Below are 18,896 nucleotides of genomic sequence, written 5' to 3' on the forward strand. Positions count from 1 at the left end.
AATCTTCAAAAACCCTAATTTGTTTGATTGGGGCAAATGATTGGGGCAAATGTTGTGTCTTTTACAGTGCACCATCAGCACTTAACTACTAAGGGACAAAGTAATACCACAACATTAGGATCTCTGCTTTAATGTACACAAGAGAAGAGATTCACAGTAGTAGGGACAGCACTGGCTCAACGCTGATAGCTGCTCCCGATATTTATGAAGCTGATCACCTACTTTCTGATGGTGATGCCAATCCATGCAATGGGACAAGGGAATACTCCGGATTGTCACACCTCAAGAATAATCAATCTACAGACCGCTGACTATTGTTGGAAAATGGAACTTGCCCATTTCTCAAAGGCATGTCCTCCAAAAAGAGGCCATTTGCAAAATATAGACCAAGTCCTTGGCCCTACTCTAGCTGTCTTGCACTGCTCCAGCAACACAAAGCAGCATTAATCCATTTTAACTGGTCCCTCGAGGATTCCATATGCACAGGGGAATCCTCAGGTGGTCTGGAGCTATTGTAGTGGCTCCTATAACATTCCCTCACTCGGATGCTCCTCGCCATCTATTGGCATGTGGCATAGATTCAGAGATATTTAAGGCCAGAGGGACTATTATGATCATGTAGTCTGACTTCCACTATGAAGAAGTCCATAGGATTTCACTCAATAATTCCTGCAATTGAGAGAATTATTCTTCCCTACTACTTAAGTGAAAGCTGTTGAGACCAATAATCTACAGTTAATGTGACTAACTGGTAGTCAGATGGCCCCAGGACTGGAAGGAGGGGCAAAATGATTACTTAAATCCACCTTTGCAGCCTACCTCATAAACTGCCAAGCACTGCACCTTAGAATCTGGGCCCTTATTAGGCTTGTCCAAGTGTGAGGAAACTCGCTCTCAACCTTTTGTTTATTTGCTAGCCTACATGCTTGTCTGTCCAAAATTTCATTATATAACTGATAAATTGTAGAATAATAGAAGAGGACTTGCAAGGACCTGGAGAGGTCATTTAGTCCAGTCCTCTGCGCTCATGACAGGACTAAGTATTATCTAGAACATCCCTGACAGGTGCTTGTCTAACCTGCTCTTAGAAATCTCCACTGATGGAGATTCCAAGATTCCACAACCTCCGAAGCAATTTACTCCAGTGCTTACCCACCCTGACAGTTAAGATGTTTTTCCTAATGTCCAACCTAAACCTTGCTTGCTACAATTTAAGCCCATTGCTTCTTGTCCCATCTTCAAAGGTTAAGGAGACCAATTTTTCCTCCCTCCTCCTTGTAACAACCTTTTATGTACTTGAAAACTTGTTATCATGCCCCTCTCAGTCTTCTCTTCTCCAGACTCAACAAACCCAATTTTTAAAATCTTCCCTCATAGGTCATGTTTTGTAGACCTTTAATCATTTTTGTTGCTCTTCTCAGGACTTTCTCCAATTTGTCCACATATTTCCTGAAATGTAGCACCCAGAACTGGACACAATACTCCAGCTGAGGCCTAATCAGCATGGACTAGAGGAGAAGAATTACTGCGTGTCCTGCTTATAACACTCCTGCTAATACATCCCAGAAGATATTTGCTTTTTTTGCAATAGTGTTACACTATTGACTCATATTTAGTTTATGATCCACTATGACCCCCAGATTTCTGCCAGGGGGAAGTCAGGAGCGCAGCTGCAGAGACATGCCTGGGAAAGGCACCAGCAGCTAGCAATCCCGCTTATCCCTATTAACTGGCACCTAGAGCAGGGAAGTGAGACTAGGCTGTCGGCCCAGCTCTCTGCCAGAGGGGATGTTGGGAAGCAGTTCTGTCCCTTCTGTCCCGCAGCCACAATTACCTGCTCAGGTACATGTCTGGGCTAGCCTGCCTGAGTGCCACTGCCTGGGGTGAGCAAAGGGAGCTTGGGGAGTCAGAGCAATGGGAAGGGGGTCCTGAGGGCACTGGGGATGGGATGAGGGACTAGGGGAGGCAGCAGGGGCCTGGGGGAGGCAGCAGGGGCCAGAAGCCATAGGGATGGGTGGGGAGGCCAGGACGGTTATGTGGGCATCTGGGGGAGGCAGCAGGACCAATGGGGGATGGGGGGGGAGGATTATGGGGTGGCCAGAGGAGGGTGTCTGGGGGATGGAGGGGATATGTTGGGAGGCAGTGGGTGTCAGGGGTAAGGGGTGGGCATCTTGGGGAGGCAGCGGGGCCATGGGGTGGATGGGTGGGATGCTGGGGAGGCAGCCATGGGGAGTGGGAGGAGGCAGCGGGGGCCGGGGGAATGGATGGGAATGGAGGGGGACCCCTTCCCCTTAATAATTGTTCTCACATGACTAACTTTTATAGGCAGTGTGACATTTGCGAATGTGTTCATTAGGCCTGGGAATTTTCTTATACTTTTTTCCTAGTTTTTCTAAAAAGTGGTTTGAGGACAATTTACATTTAAACTGATTTAATTTACTAATGTTCCCAGTATTAGCTTTGCACAATGGCAAAAAGACAATTAAGTCTGGAATTTTTTTACATGAAGAAAGCTAAAATCACCACCACCAAGTATATCAGGAACTGAACCTGACTCTTCTGGAGTTCAGAATTATGTTTACAGCGGCAACGAGCGTTACAGTGAGACTCTGGATTCCAAACCAAATATTCATACAGAGACTAGTGCAGCTTTCCATAAAGAGACCCTTGCTTTGGAACAGATGCAGCTTTAGAATATATTGAAGAAGGCCCATATCAGCCTGTAATTGATTTTCCAGCCAGTGCCTGTAGGAACAAAACCAGAAAATTCAGAAAAAAGTGTGGTACAATGACTATAAAAGGCATGAATACAGTGTCCGTGATGACAAAGCTTTCTGCTTTTCTTGTTGAACATTTGGCAATGGGCCAGATAGCGAACCAGCTTTGTGCATTACTGGTTTTAAAACATGGAAAAAAACAAATGAAAATTTTTGCAAACATTTGAAGTATGAATCCCATCTAGAAGCTGTTGCTAAAAGAAAGGATAGGTTGCAGTCCTGCAAAACAGGGAGTGTTGCATCCCAGCCTGACAATCAAAAAAATAGACGTAGTGGAGGACAACCGAACATATTTAGAAACTGTAATAGAGAGTACTTTATTTTGTGCTCACCAGCATCTACCTTTGAAGGGACGGGATGAGGGAAGGGATTCCACAAATCAAGGCAATTTGCGGAAACTGATGTATCCGTATAGTACGGACAATGAACTGATTCAACGATTTATGGTTAACCAACAGAAATACTTCTATCTACAGAGCGCGCGTCAGAATGAAATAATGGAGATTGAATCTAGCACTTGTGAAGCCATAATCGTAACGGAAGTCAAAGAAGTTGGAGTGTTTTCCATCATTGCAGATGGAACAATGGATCTGCCAAAACATGAACAAGTTGTGCTCATAGCATGTTACATCAACCAGACATTTGAAATACAAGAGCAGTTGATTGGCTTCTACAAGACGCTGCAGACGGATGATGCTTCACTTGCCACGCTGATCAAGAGTACCTTATCAGCTACGGGACTTGATATTTCAGCTCTAAGAGACCAATGATATGATGGAACCGCCAGGATGAGAGGATCCTATAAAGGTGCGGCCACATGGATATTTAGTAAGCTAGAGGATTTTCGCTATGTTCACTGCTAAGCTCATATATTAAATCTGTGTGTAATGGACATAGTTTCCTGAATTCCAGTTGTCCGAAATGCTTTCAGAATTCTCCAGGCTCTACAAACTTTCATTGGAGTAAGTGCAAAAATGATTTCAGAAAATATTTTTTACGGGTGGGGGGCAACAACTCTTAAAATCACTCAGTGACACTCAGTGGTGAGCTGGAGCTGGTTCGCACCGGTTCGCGAGAACCGGTTGTTAAATTTAGAAGCCCTTTTAGAACCGGTTGTTCCGCAAGGGGGAACCAGTTCTAAAAGGGCTTCTAAATTGAACCGGCGAAAAGTGGCGCCTTAGGCGCCAACTCCACGGGTGCTCCACCCCTGGAGCACCCTAGGGGAAAATTTGGTGGGTGCAGAGCACCCACCAGCAGCTCCCCGCCCCACCCCCGGCCCCAGCTCACCTCCGTTCTGCTCCACCTCCTCCCCTGAACGTGCCGCCCCGCTCTGCTTCTCCACCCCTCCAGGCTTCCCGCGAATCACCTGTTCGCGTGGGAAGCCGGGGTGGGCTGAGAAGCAAACGGCGGCTTCCCGCTCAGGCCCAGGGAGGCAGAGCAGAGGTGAGCTGGGGCGGGGCGGGGCGCGAGGAGGGCCGCCTGCGCTGCAGCAGGTAACCTGGGGCGGGGGGTGGGGAGGTGCGCAGGGGAACCGCTCCCCGCCCCAGCTCACCTCCGCCTCCCTCAGCCTGAGCAGGAAGCCGCGGCCTGCTTCTCAGTCCTCTCCGGCTTCCCACCGAACAGCTGATTCACGGGAAGCCGGGGCGCAGAGAAGCAGAGCGGGGCTGCGCGTTCAGGGGAGGAGACGGAGCGGAGTGGTGAGCTGGGGCCGGGCGCAGGGTGGGGAGCTGCCAAGCACCCACCAATTTTCCCTGTGGTGCTCCAGCCGCGGAGCACCCAGGGAGTCGGCGCCTAAGGCGCCACTTTTGATGTGATCAGTGGGGGAGTGGCCGCTCCCCCTGCTCCCCCCCAGCTTCGCTACCCGGACCCTAGGAGCCAGAGGGACCTGCCGGATGCTTCCTGGGAGCTGCCCCAGGTAAGCACTGCCGGGACTCCCCACTTCACCCCCCGGCAGGTGCCTCTGTCTCTTAAGGGTGGGGTGGGCACCCACTACGCTGGCCCATGAGACCCTCCTGCCCAGTTCTGGGGGCAGTCAGGGGAGGGGGGTGGATGGGGCAGGAGTCCCGGGGGGCGGGGGTGGGCAACGACCCCCTCGGGGGGCAAAGGGGGAACCCGTTGTTAAGATTTTGGCAGCTCATCACTGGTGACACTCTTTGGAACTGTCGAGTTGAGGCTACCAGAGCTGTTTTGGAAAATATCGAAGAAATAGTTCAAGCTCTGAATGAAATTGCACATGGGGGTTTGAAAGCTGAACTGGAAGCTTCTACATTTCTCAGAAATGTGCAATACTTCAATTTTCTGTACTTCATGTTTTTTATGCAGACAGTTTGCTAATACAAACCACCTATCCAAACTTCCTCACTCAAAAGACTTTACATACACAGCTATAGTGATGGCTGAATACAGACACTGTGGATTTAAAGAAATGATTCCGCATCTCTAACCTTTAATCACATTAATGAACTGTGCCAGAAAAAAATGTTATCCTGGCCCTTGTGTGCCTCACAAAGGGGTTATTCCCACAAAACTGGGAGGTGCTGAAAAGTTCTTTTTTGGGAAACCCCAGGACTATTATAGGAGTGAAATATTGTACCGAACTCTGGATATCCTTATTAAGGAGGTAGAAGGCCGCTTTTCTGAGAATGACCTGTTCATTTAAGTTCCTTGCAGACATTCTCTCTTCTGAGAGCCCATCAGATGAAAGTGTAGGTGCTATTTCCACCACTTACAGTATTGATCAAAATGATCTGAACTCTGGAATCAAATTTTTTTCCCGGATGCTCAAAGATGGCAACACAGACAAGAGTAATGAGAAAGAGGAGCCTACTCAGCTCAAAAAAAAGACAACAATTCTTTTGTGAAATGGCACTGTGAGACACCCTCCCAAATCTGCTGAAACTCTACATTCTTTACTTAACTATCTCAGTGACTACAGAATCGGCTGAGAGAAGCTTTTCTTCCTTGCAGCAACTGAAAACTTACCTGAGGACTACAATGCTTGTGTTTCTAACTTGGCAATATTACAGATCAAAGAGGACAAGCTGTTAACATAAAGGACGTTATTACAAGGTTCGCAAGCAGAAAGGACCCTTGCTTACAATTCTTTTGACAAGATACGGTCATTACTTTTTAAAGCATTTACATTTGGTATTGCTTAATGGTTAGTTGTCACAAGAGTATGATCATGCATGGAGAGAAAATCAGAACAGTACCCGCTGTGAAAAATAGCTGGATTTGCTAACAGTAATAATTTTAAAAGAACATTGTTTATGATTTACATTTCAGTCCTTTTTTGAGTACACCACTCACAAAAATAAAGATATAATAGGATTAGGGCATATTTTTGTTAAAGCATTCCGTATTGGAAGTAGTAAGGTGGCATATATTTATTATGAATGGAAAGTTAGCACCTGACAACCCTGAAACAGGAAGTTACTCTGTTTTCTTTCAGATTAAGAACACCAGTTAGTCGTCTCAACAATACTGTGGTGCAGTCGTCGCGGTGTGTTATTTTTTGCAAAAGCCTGCTATGTTAATAAACTACAATATTAATAAACCCGTTTCAACAACATCTAAATTACACTTGCCAGCGATGTGCAGTAACAACTGCATTTTTATATTTTATCTGAAGTCATTTATCTAATAATTTATACCCAAGAGATTCGGGTACTTAAAACTTAAGGGATACCTATGCCAACCTCTACACAAAACACGTATTTTAAAAAAAACAATTTTTTTAGTATGGGAAAGAAATGCAATTATGCAAAACACTGTTACTTCGCTCCAAACAGTGTTTTTATTAAAATAAATATGGATTATTTTTCAATCAAACCTTGGTTTGTTTGTAATAATAAAGCTGTATGCAGTAGTGGTGGGATTATATTTTTCACTTTATTCTAAGGTAGCAGGTGGCACTTTATTCTAAGTTAGGAGTGGGCACACCAAAGAAGCAAATGACAGAATGCATAAGAACTTCTGTGAGCGCTCTTTTTTTTTTTTTTTTTTTTAAAGACTCTTGATTCACGTATGAATTGGTCTTAACGCTTAACCATATACTAGGACAACTTTTTTAAAGATTTTTAATGCACATATGAATCATACAACAGTTTTCTTCATGTGTAATTCTGTTTTAGAACTGCTCCATCTGCTATTACATGTCATAAAACATGACAGCAAAAGTAGCTCTGGAAACCAAAACTCCTTTGTCTCTTGAGTACCTGCCTTGAACCCTGCTGCAAACCACCATAATCTCTAAACTGTGCCCCCCACTATCAGCAGTTACCAGTTGCCTATGTTTGTCCTTATTGAACTTCATCCTATTTACTTCAGACCATTTCTCCAGTTTGTCCAGATCATTTTGAATTTTAATCCTGTCCTCCAAAACACTTGCAACCCATCCTGGCTTGGTATCATCCATAAACTTTATGAGTGTCCTCTCTATGCCATTATCTAAATCACTGATGAAGATATTGAACAGAACCGGATCCAGAACTGATCCCTGCGGGATCTAACTCAAGAGGCCCTTCCAACTTGACTGTGAACCACTGATAACTACTCTCTGGAAACAGTTTTCCAGGAAATTATGCACCCACGTTATAGGAGCTCCATCTAGGCTGTATTTCCCCAGTTTGTTTATGAGAAGGTCATGAGAGACAGTATCAAAAGCCTTACTAAAGTCAACATATACCACCACACTCACTGCTTCCTCCCTATCCACAAGGCCTGTTACCCTGTCAAAGAAAGTTACTAGGTTGGTTTGACATGATTTGTTCTTGACAAATCCATGCTGAAATTGATTGCTTAATTATTTGTTCTGAGTACTGAAGTATTATCAATTGTAAGCAGAATTTCTCCTTTTAAATTGAGTGCCAAGTATTCTATTAGGGCTCAGGAGGCTTAAGAAACTCAACATCAAAGAACAAATTGTTCCCATGTTAATAATAAATAATAATAATTAATAAAAGTATTATTCCTGGCAGTAAAGTGTCATTTCTATATACTCTGACATAGAAACAATCTTTTAGAAAAATCTTACATCCGATCTTGCTTCCTATTTATCCCCTCCATTTCCAACTCTTGCTCTCATTACGTGTGCATGCACACATCTCTCTCTGACATCAATGTTCACAGCAGAACTTTCTTACACTGTTATGAAAAATAATACTCTCCCACTTACGTGGTTTATCCTGGATTCTGTTATGAATGCTTCAATTACACAGCTCAGTGTCTGTTGCTGTTTGCTAGTGATTTTATTGAACGTATCAACCTCTGTCGCTTCAATATGTTCCAGCAGATGCCACACACAAAACACTTTTTTTATTTTAAGCCCTAGTTTCACGTTGCCCAACTATCAAAATATTGGTCTTGCCAGTGTTACAGTGTATTTCTGTCTGTAATTATTAAAATCTCTTCCATGACAACCTGATAAAAGGTGGGCCACATTCCTACACTATTCAGCTTTTACGTGATACAAATCGTAACAAATATGCCAACCAGGACCATCACACCTGCCTATTCTGACTTTACAAAAATAAATAACTGAGCTCGGCAAGGTTATTTTTCTAATGAGCAGATAATGGTTTTAATAAAACAGACCTCCTCTTTATTTCTGTTTCTTCTTCCCATTCCAGTTTCCTTCCTATCCTTCTAAGTGATTCAGACACTTTTCTTTGATTGCATACAGCTGCAGTCCCTGCTTAGGTCACTGTTGCTGCAAATGCCGAAGAGAAAACATGGAGAACAATGCCAATACATGAGTGGTGAGAGGTTCTATGCAATGTTATGCACTGCAACTGACCTCTTTTATGGCAGAGCTTGAACACAATTACTTTCTGAATGAGTTAGTTGAATGGGAAAATAGATTCATGTTTGCTAAATTCCTCTGGAGGGATGCAATTCAACTGTAATGATGTCTTTTTTTGTTGTTCTTTGTACATAAATGTTTGTGGAGTGGCTGCTATTTGTTCGCACGCAGGTGTTCTTCATGTATTGCATAAGCATACTTGCATGATCACTTTGTACACAAAAAATATGTTGTTGTGACTAATTCTCAATCTGGGGTCCATCTATGAAGCCAGATATAATTACTTGGGTGTTGAAGAGAGGAGAGGGGGAATTGGGAAGGGAAGAGGGAAGCACTTTAGAGATCAGAGAGAGATACCAGGCTTAGAAAACATTGGAACATTTTCAGTCTTTTCCTGTGATCTCTGCGAAAGACAGAACAGCCTTCTGTTTATATAGTTTAGGTCATCCAATCAGGAAACAAACAATACCATGTCACCTAGGTGACCAGTGGTACACAATGAGTAATCATAGCACTTAATACTCAAGATAATCCATAGGTTGTAATTTGCTCAAATGATACAAAGAGCTATGATTAATGAACAAATATGGGGAAATTATTAATTTGTAATAGTTGGCAAAAGAAAAAGAATGCTACATTAGTCTAAAAAATTGTTCTTTACAAACAGTTCACACAGCTCTGACACTGAAGTTTTGAACTCCGTTTCAAAGCAACTGTTCTGATGAGCCAGTCTAAAATGTAAAAAAGCTAAATATAATTATGGTTGGCACTAAAGCTTTCTTCCACCTTATGAAGACACATGTATGGAATGTCCAAAACAATGATCTAATCTTGCAGCATACCATGGAAAAAATTCCAGTTGTTCACAGTAAAGGTACAATACCCAGTACTCCTACTGAAGCCTGAACGCTGTAAGATGGTGAACCTCACAAATGTTCAGATAGGGTAGGTGATGTTTTCAGAATGGTGAAGAAAGAGAAATGTTCAAAACATAAAACCAAAACTAAATACACAGAAGAAACTGAGCTAGTGATGTGGTACAAATTAGTGATCTGTTACGAAGCCTCTGCATTTTTACTCCAGTTCAAATTTGAGGCCCATGGTTATACCTGCATTTATTAAGATAGTAACACGCAACAAGATGCCACTTAAAGGCTCTAATTTTTCAGATGCAATCTCTAATATTCTGAGTACCATTACAGGCATCCACACCAATGAGGCTGCAGGTCAGGAAAGGGGAGACTGTCCTCCCCGTGGACTGCATGCTGATCTCCCACTTCCTTTGCAGAAGTGAGAGAAACCAGCCACCTCTGCATCACCTGCACAGGGAGGACAGGTTAGGCCTGAGGTTGGAGGGAGGAGTGCACAATGCACATTATGCTCCCACACTGGGCAACCAATGAGGAATCTGTGCAAAAGGTAAGGTTCAAGGATCTTTTAAGATTGAACTTCAGCCAGCCACTCTAGTTTAGGGCTCTGGCATAAACATCTTCTTCAGCGAGATAGAACGCTCCCACTCGTAAATTACTTGACAGGGTTATGGAGACTGGGAAGTGGCATAGTGAAGGGAGAGTAGGGAAAACGTAGAAAAGAAATTGGCAAAATAATGAAAGAAACCTGTATTTGTCCAAATTCTTAGCGGTAGTTTCATTTCTTCAGATGATTTAAGTTGTGGGAGGGGAAGTGCAGACATTTTCATGAATAATTCTGGAATGAACTATTGTGATGTGTGGGGCTACGTAGCTAGATCTCACCAGGGCAAAACCCCAGCACCCCAATCTTGCTCCCACTGAACTCAACTGTAAAACGCCCATTCTCTTCTATGACAACAGCACTGAACATCTGGCAAACCTTTTTCCGAGCCGACTGTTTTGGGGCAAGTCTTTCCCAATGTTTTTGCTCCTGAGGATTGCTTCTGGTAACATTGAAATTAGACATTTAAATAAATAATAATTAAAATAGCCTGGCATTGAGTTTTGCTTTCAGGAGCAATTTTCCACCACAAACCTCTGGTTCAAAATTATAATTGGTGTGGGTTGTTTGCCAGTCAGCCACAATTTTGTTTGGCAAAAAAGAATGCAAGCAGAATAAACCAAAGAGTTTCATAGTGGTTAACTTGTTCCTTTGATCTTTTTTCCCCACCGAGCTATAGGATATTGTTTTATATGATCGCGTGCATAAAAATGTTATTCTTCCGACTGACTCCTCAAATATTAATTGAAATGGTAATAGCAAAAAGCACCACACAGCAGTAAAATTACATCTGTGTAGTTAGACGCATATCTGGTTTCAGTGTGTGTGTTTATTCTACAACTTGGCAATTTAAAATTAAAATCCACAGAAGAAACAGGCATTTGATTTGGTTTTACCCATTCCAAATATTTGCAAAGCCGTGACTGAGTGAGTCACAATACCTACCACTATCCCCACTTTTTTGATTTTCGTGTCTTAATATGATGCATTATTCAGAGGTTGGGGCTGGGAGGCTAGCCATTCACCATGAGAGACTGATAAAGGACAACAATTCCATAAACTGACTTGGCTACAAGATTGAGCTGCTTAGCTGTGATTCGTTGGAGCCTAGTAACTAACCTCTTTATGGAAATTAGAGCCTGCTGCTACAGCCACAGTTTTCTGTCTCCTACCTCATGCACATATTTTTAGTAGACAAGGAACTGAATCTGGTTTGCCTTTTCAATCTTGCATGTGTACCAAGCAGAAAGAAGAGATTGGGAGCTGATCTCTTACAGCAGTAGGTACACAGCACAGACATTGATTATCAGCTGTAAGATTATGATTTTTTTTTATTATCTAAATTTTATTGTTGTTAATACATAAAGAGAGTGCTCTGGAGGCCTGAGCCAAAGCTCACTGAAGTCAATTCAATCAGCCTTTAGATCGGGCCATAGAAGGAGACCCTGCCTCATTCTCTCACAAAAAAGAAAAAAATATGCAAAGGAATAGCAAAATACAGTCTACTATACAAGAAAAAGTGGTATTCAAAAGACAAGAGCAATGTACAGAATGGAGCTGGATGACAGTCATTCCAAAGGCAAAATTATTATAGGCTATTATCTAGTTGTCTGGAGGGGCAGTGGACTAGCTGGCTGTGATGTTCTACTCAAAGTTAAACACAGACAGGAAACCGCATGTCTGATGCTGTAAAAATCGTTTGTCTTCCTTCCATGGCTAACCAGGCAATCAATCCAGCTGGGCTGTTTTCATTTAAAAGAAACACTAAGCCACAAGAATAAAAAAGGAATGACAAAGCCTCAGTTTTTTCCCCTTGGAGTTGTTTGTGTTTGTGAAAGGACTGGAAATGTTACAAATTGAAGTTTTGTATTATTTTATTTTTCATCTGAACTACTCTCAGACGACAAGCAATTGCGGCATATAGCTTTCCCGGTTATGTACTTACAATAGGACCCTACCCACAGGGAAAGTGCTGAATCTACTTCTAAGAATGAAAGGAATTAGAGTAATAAGTCCAGATCCTCATTTGCACTAAGGCCCTTTTACATGACTCTGGCAATGTAAAGGGGCTGTAGTGTAAATGAGAATAAGGCATTCAACGCTGGATTTATGGAACGGTTATCGTTATAACCATTAACAGAGAAGACATGTTTGATACCCAAATTGCATTTAATTATATAACCCCAGGAGAAACCGTTCTAACATGACTAATTTATAACAAGTTAGCCAAAAGCCATAGGGGTGTATAGAAATCCTAGACAACTGATGGATGGTAAGATGGTTGTTACCTTTTCACCAGGAACACATTCGCTTCTCATCTAAATAAAATCAAGACGCCGATTAGTATTGGGGTCTGATTCTGCATTCTCTGTTCACGCGAGTGGTATCATTTACTTCAATTACTATATTGTGTGAGTAAGGATTACTCACATAATAAAGCATAGGAGGAGTGGATCCTTATTGGGTACATGCAGACATTTCAGAAATACAAGGACCTTCTTTAATGCATATATTTGAGCAACACGTGTAAGTGCACAGCATGCAGTATTCACATGGAAAATGGATGCACAAAGCAAGACTCATGTGCACCTGTAAGACTCCAAATTGTGTTTGAGGCTTGACAGTAAGTGAAATAATCATGGGGTCTGATCATTTGCTGTGGGAGAAATTAAATCGGGGTGTGTGTGTGTTTGTTTTCAGGAACTGGTACGGTACCTGTAGCATCAACTGCTGCCATCCATGATGAAAACTTTGTTGCCATGCAGTTTGAGGCCTTGTCTACTCACAAACTTGCACCAATTTAATTAAACTGGTTTAGTTCAATTGGTTTGGTTCAACTGGTACAAAACCTGTGTGGACACACTTATTTTGGTTTAAGAGTACTTGCTTTTGGTTCAATTTAAATCTGTTCCTACTTGACTTCAGCTAAACCAAAATATGCATAAACAAGGGAACGATGAGTAGGAGTAGAAAGGTTATATTACCTCTGTATTTAGCTCTGGTGCAGCCACTACTGGAATACTATTGTCCACTTCAGGTGTCCACAATTCAAGGGGGTGACTTGATCACAGTATATAAAGGGCCAGATTTTTAAAGGTATTTAGGTGCCTGGTGGGCTTTTCAAATGCATCTGTTGCCTAACACGAACTGAAATCAATGAGTTTAAGGTGCCTATTTGTTTTTGAAAATGCCTCAAGGTTTCTAAATAGCTTTAAAAATCTGGGTCTATGTATGTACCTAGACAAATTCAGACTGGAAATATGATGTACATTTTTAACAGTGAGGGTAATTAACCATTAAAACAATTTACCACAGATTTTCCACTATTGGCTATTTAAAAATCAAGATGGATGTTTTTCTAAACGATATGCTCTCTAATTCAAATAGGAATTATTTTGGAGAGGTTCTATGGCCTGTGTTACACAGGAAATCAGACTAGATGTTCACAGTGGCCATAGAATCTATGGCTTGGTCTACACTTAAAACTTGTATCGTCGGTCAGGAGCGTGGAACAAAAAAAAACACACTTCCTAGAGACATCACTATGCCAAAACCCTCTCCCCTTCCCCCGACCCTCACATAGATGCAGGTATACCTATACAGGAGTGTTTCTGTCAACGTAGCTAACACCATTCAAGGAGGAGGTGTTAAAACACCTTTTATTGGCATATGATGAGTCTACCCTCAGGGGTTATGCCAGCACAGACTCTGTAGTGTAGACGTAGTCTATGAAAATATGCCCAGTTTAAGCCAAAATAAGCGCATCTAAATAGCCATTTGCACCAGTTTAACAAAGGCCTGGTCTACACAGAGATTTTGTACTGGTATAAACTATATCAGCTGGGGGTATGTTGTTTTTTGTTTTTTTTTTTTTAACCAAAATAGTTACACCAGTACAACACTTAGTGCAGACACGGTTATACAACTATAGAGGGAATTTAGACTGGTACCATTACTCCTTTTCCTGTATACAAATAGCTATACCGGTATAAAGCACCTATACACTAATATAACTGTGTCTACACTTAACAGTTAAGGGCATGGCTACACTTACAGATGTAGAGCGCTGTGAGTTAAACCAGCCTTCGGAGACCGCAGCAGGGAAAGCGCCGCAGCGTGTTCACACTGTCAGCTGCAAGCGCACTGGCGTGGCCACGTTTGCAATGGCATTGGGAGCGGTGCATTATAGGCAGCTATCCCACACAGCACGTCTTCCTATTCTGGCGCTGTGGCTTAGGGGGTGGGGGTGGGGGTGCGGGGCATTCTGGGTCCTGTCCCAACGGCCTGTGATGTATCGCTTCGCATCCCAGCAGTCCCTGTGCGTCTGTCCACATTTGGTGCCATCTTTCAACATTTTTTGTACTGGGCGCTCTGTCTTCCCTTTTGGTCTGCGGGAATGGATCCTGAACTGCTGAGGAATATGCTGATGGGTCTCACCAGCATGTCACGAATTGCAGTCGAGTTACTCCTTAAGCTACAAACTAACAGTGAGGAGTCTGACAATGATGTCGACTCACATAACACATATGACACGAGATTGCTTGTGGCATACATGGACATGCTCACCACCGTGGAACGCCGCTTTTGGGCTCGGGAAACAAGCACTGAGTGGTGGGATCACAGTCATGCAAGTCTGGGATGTGGCTGCAGAACTTTTGGATGAGAAAAGCCACTTTCATGGGACTGTGTGCTGAGCTCGCCCCACACTGCGGCGCAAGGACACGAGATTGAGAGCTGCCCTGGCACTGGAGAAGCGGGTGGCTATTGCAATCTGGAAGCTGGCAACTCCAGACAGCTACCGATCAGTCACTAACCGGTTTGGAGTGGGAAAGTCAACTGTTGGAATCGTGTTGATGCAGGTTTGCAGGGCCATTAACTGCATCCTGCTCAGAAGAACTGTGACTCTGTGTAACATGTATGACATTGTGGCTGGCTTTGCAGAAATGGGTTTCCCTAACTGCGGAGGGGCGACAGATGGGATGCATATTCCAATTCTGGCACCAGCCCACCTAGCCTCCGAGTACATAAATCGGAAGAGGTACTTCTCTATGGTTCTCCAGGTGCCTGTGGATCACCATGGGCATTTCATTGACATTAATGCAAGCTGGTCCGGAAAGGTGCATGACGCACGCATCTTTTGGAACACTGGCCTGTTCAGGAAGCTGAAAGCCGAGACTTTCTTCCCAGACCAGAAGATCACCGTAGGGGAAGTCGAAATGCCCACTGTGATCCTTGGAGACCCCGCTTACCCTTTAATGCCGTGGCTCATGAAACCCTACACAGGGAGCCTTGACAGTAGCAAGGAGCGGTTCAACAACAGGTTGAGTCAGTGCAGAATGACTGTGGCGTGTGCTTTTGGCTGTTTAAAGGGCCGCTGCTGCTCTCTGTATGGGAAGCTGGACCTGGCCGATGACAGCATCCCCACGATTATATCCACGTGCTGTACCCTCCATCACATTTGTGAAGGGAAGGGTGAAAGATTCACTCAGGCATGGAACTCGGAGGTTCAACACCTGGAGGCTGAATTTGAATAGCCAGAGAGCAGGGCTATTAGAGGGGCCCAGCGCGGTGCTGTAAGGATTAGGGATGCCTTGAGGGAGCAATCTGAGGCTGAAAGCCACCAGTAATGTTTGGTGCCCCGCACAGGAGTGAAGTGCAGTGCTTCCAATGTTAGTAGGAATCTGTGTTTGCTACGTATGATACACTGACTTGCAGTGCCTGTTGCTTTCATGGGCTACGGTATCTTTTACTTAATGCAATATTAAAGAATGTTTTCAAAGCCAAAAAATTCATTTATTGAAAAGAAACACAACTGCTTTGGAAACAGAAAGGGCATGACACATCTGTGCTGTTTGGGATGAGGAAAGGGGGTGGGATGGGATGGGATGGGAACGGGCCAATCACAGATTTGTGTATGTCCTGTTATCATACTCAGACTTCCTGTCTGGAGTGCTCTGCAATGAGTGCTGCACTTCTGGCTGGCTAAAATGCATGGTGATGTGGGTTGAGTGCCGTGGGTAAGGGTCGTAGTTTGCAGGGCTGGGTGGTGAAGCTACAGGTGTTGGAGGCAGCTGGATGTTGTGGAAAGTGGGTTGGTAGTGACATGGGGGCACAGGGAAAGAGTTTTGGGACAAGGGCTGCAGGTGGTGGTGGGCATGGAAGTTCTCCGCCTGCATTGCTACGAGCAACGTATCAAGTCCGCTTGGAGCTCCATGATGCTTAGCAGCAGCTCCGTGCTTTAGTGCCGACGATCCACATTCTGCTAGTGTACCCTCCTTTCACTCTCCTGCCACTCCTGCACTTTTTGATTTTCATTAAGGGACTGCTGCATTACTTCATGCAGCATGGTCTCTTTGCTTCAACGCGGCCGCTTCCTGATTCTTTGGAGTCTTTCAGCCGGTGATAACAAAGACGGCTGGGATCTCAAGGTTGCAGCTGTAAAGCAAAAATGCAACACTTAACAGAGGCAGCATTGTTCACACCAGACAGAGCAATGATTCAGCTGTACTTAAAGTCAAGCACAGTGTATACAATAGCAGAAATTGCCCGTCCCAAAGCGAGCGCACATAACCCACAGGAGCCCCAAAATGGTGAGTAAGCACACGGGCAAGGGGGACTGATTGTTTCACGCCCGTATTGTCCTCTGGGGTTCTCTACCCTGGGGACAGCCAACAGCTGCAGGGGGCCCCTATACTGAACACTGTCCCCATATTTTCCACAGGATGAGTTCATCCTGGAAGATATCTCGCTGCTGAGGGTTACCTGGGAAGCAAGGGAGGGTCTTCTACTACAATGCGGCTTCTGCCCTGGCCCATACGCAGCTTGCCTATGTGCAGCAATGGGCCCCCAGCCCGGCATGACACAGTGTCACGGACATGTTAGCCTTACTGGGACACGGAGCACAGTAGCTCTGCCAAGGAACCTGTGCAAGCGGATTGCCCAGCTTCTGCATGAGACCTTTGAAGAGATCACTGAGGCTGATTACCGTGATGTGAGAGCACATCAACGCCCTATTTCGCATCTAGGCATGCATGCAGCCCTAACCCCCCTTGCCCCAAGAGTCCGCACGGAACAACTTCCTTCCCTGAATAAAAGTCACTTACTGAGCACCTCCTCTGCTGTTTGTTCTTCTGCAAGCACCGTCCGCTGCAACTGACTACCTTCCTCCTGGCTGCATGCATCTAGGGATGCCGAGCTGTCCTACTCCTCCTCAGCACCCTCGCTCCCGCTTTCCTCCTCCTCTTGCCTTGTTGAACTGGGCTCTGAAGTGTCTATGCTGGTCTTTGGAGTGGAGGTGGGGTCGCTCCCAAGTATTGCGTCCAGCTCTTTGTAGAAATGGCAGGTGGCAGGGGCAGCACCGGAGCAGCAGTTTGCCTGGCACGCTTTGCGGTACTCATTCCGCAGCTCCTTCACTTTAACCCTGCACTGCAGTGCATCCCGGTCATGGCCCCTTTCTATCGTGTCCCTTGATATCTGCCCGAAGGGATCGTAATTCCTACGGCTGGAGCGCAGCTGGGACTGGACAGCGTCCTCCCCGCAAACACTGATGAGGTCCAGCACCTCGCCACTGCTCCATACTGGGGATTGCCTGGCGTGTGGAGCCATGGTCATCTGGAAAGATGCGCTGAGAGCACTCCACGCCTGGCTGAGCAAACAGGAAGGGGATTTTCAAAATTCCCAGAGAATTTAAAGGGCGGGTCTGACGGTTGGTCACCTGAGGGCGGGGCAGTAGAGTTCAAAGTGATGACCAGAGTGGCTAGAACAGACATTGTGGGACACTTCTGAAGGCCAATAAAAGCGCATTAGTAGTCCAGGGCATCCACACTGGCGCCGCGGTGCTCCAGCCAGGGTGCAGCAAGCGTTACGCTTCTCGTGGAGGTGAATTACCAGGAGCGCTCCAGCTGCGGAGCCCAAGCGCTCTACGTGCCTTGCCAGTGTGGACGCGTCCTGAGTTAGGGTGTCCGGGGCTGCTTTAATACACTAACTCGCAAGTGTAGTCAAGTCCTAACTAATCACTGTACTAAACCATAAAGGAGAACAATCTAAACACCACTAATGCTCTTGCTAAGCAAGACCAGACGCTCCAACCAACCTTCACGGTCGGTAAGAAGGAACTAAGAGGGCATAGGGCTGGAGGCGCCTGATATACTGCCACATGAGCATGGCACTCCAGATGGTGCCATAGCCGGTCCAACAGAGACCTCTAAGGCAAAAATCTCTGACAAATGTACACGTGGGCACACACACCTAGAATGGAATTGACATGAGTAAGCACTCGAAGAACTGTGTCTACACTAGGAGAGCTGCAGTACCCTAGGGAACTTGGGGAGGGATAGTGCCTTTAAGATGGTGTACCCTGGACCCTGTGGTGTGGCTAGTCCACACTGCAAGGGGCTTGATGCAATGGAGCCATGGCCCCCTTCCTCCTTTGGAAATATCCCCCCTTGGGGGTGTACATAGGGAGAAACCCTTGTGCTCCCAGAATGCAGGAGCTTTAATTGCTCGTGGTTATAGAAGTTGTCCCTAATATGGGGCAGGCATGCAAGAGTGACTCCTTGTGAGCTCTCCCCTCAGACCCTGCCTAAGAACTAGGTGGCATACAGCCAACTTTGTCCATCTCCAACTCTGCCTCTGCCTGCAAAACAAAAGCAGAACTCATCCAGACCCAAGGATCTGGCTCCAGATTTCTCACTATATGGCATATAACTGAAATTTGGGATTTTAAATACCAAGTATGCAAAATTCCGTCTGTCCCCAGTGTCTTCCCCCCCCCCCCCCAAAAAAAAATTTGGAACAACTTTGAATAGCAAATAAATGAGAGGAAAATTACAAGCTCTTCAGAC

General features: G+C 44.7%; 1 protein-coding gene across 4 annotated transcripts in view; it reads right to left on the reverse strand.

Annotated features, from left to right (window-relative positions):
* Window positions 1-18,896, reverse strand: part of TGFBR2 (transforming growth factor beta receptor 2) — a 77,761-nt gene that overhangs the window by 27,109 nt on the left and 31,756 nt on the right. The gene's annotated exons all lie outside the window — the stretch shown is intronic.

The sequence above is a fragment of the Natator depressus genome, chromosome 2, assembly GCF_965152275.1.
Source record: "Natator depressus isolate rNatDep1 chromosome 2, rNatDep2.hap1, whole genome shotgun sequence".
NCBI classification, from domain to species: Eukaryota; Metazoa; Chordata; order Testudines; family Cheloniidae; genus Natator; species Natator depressus.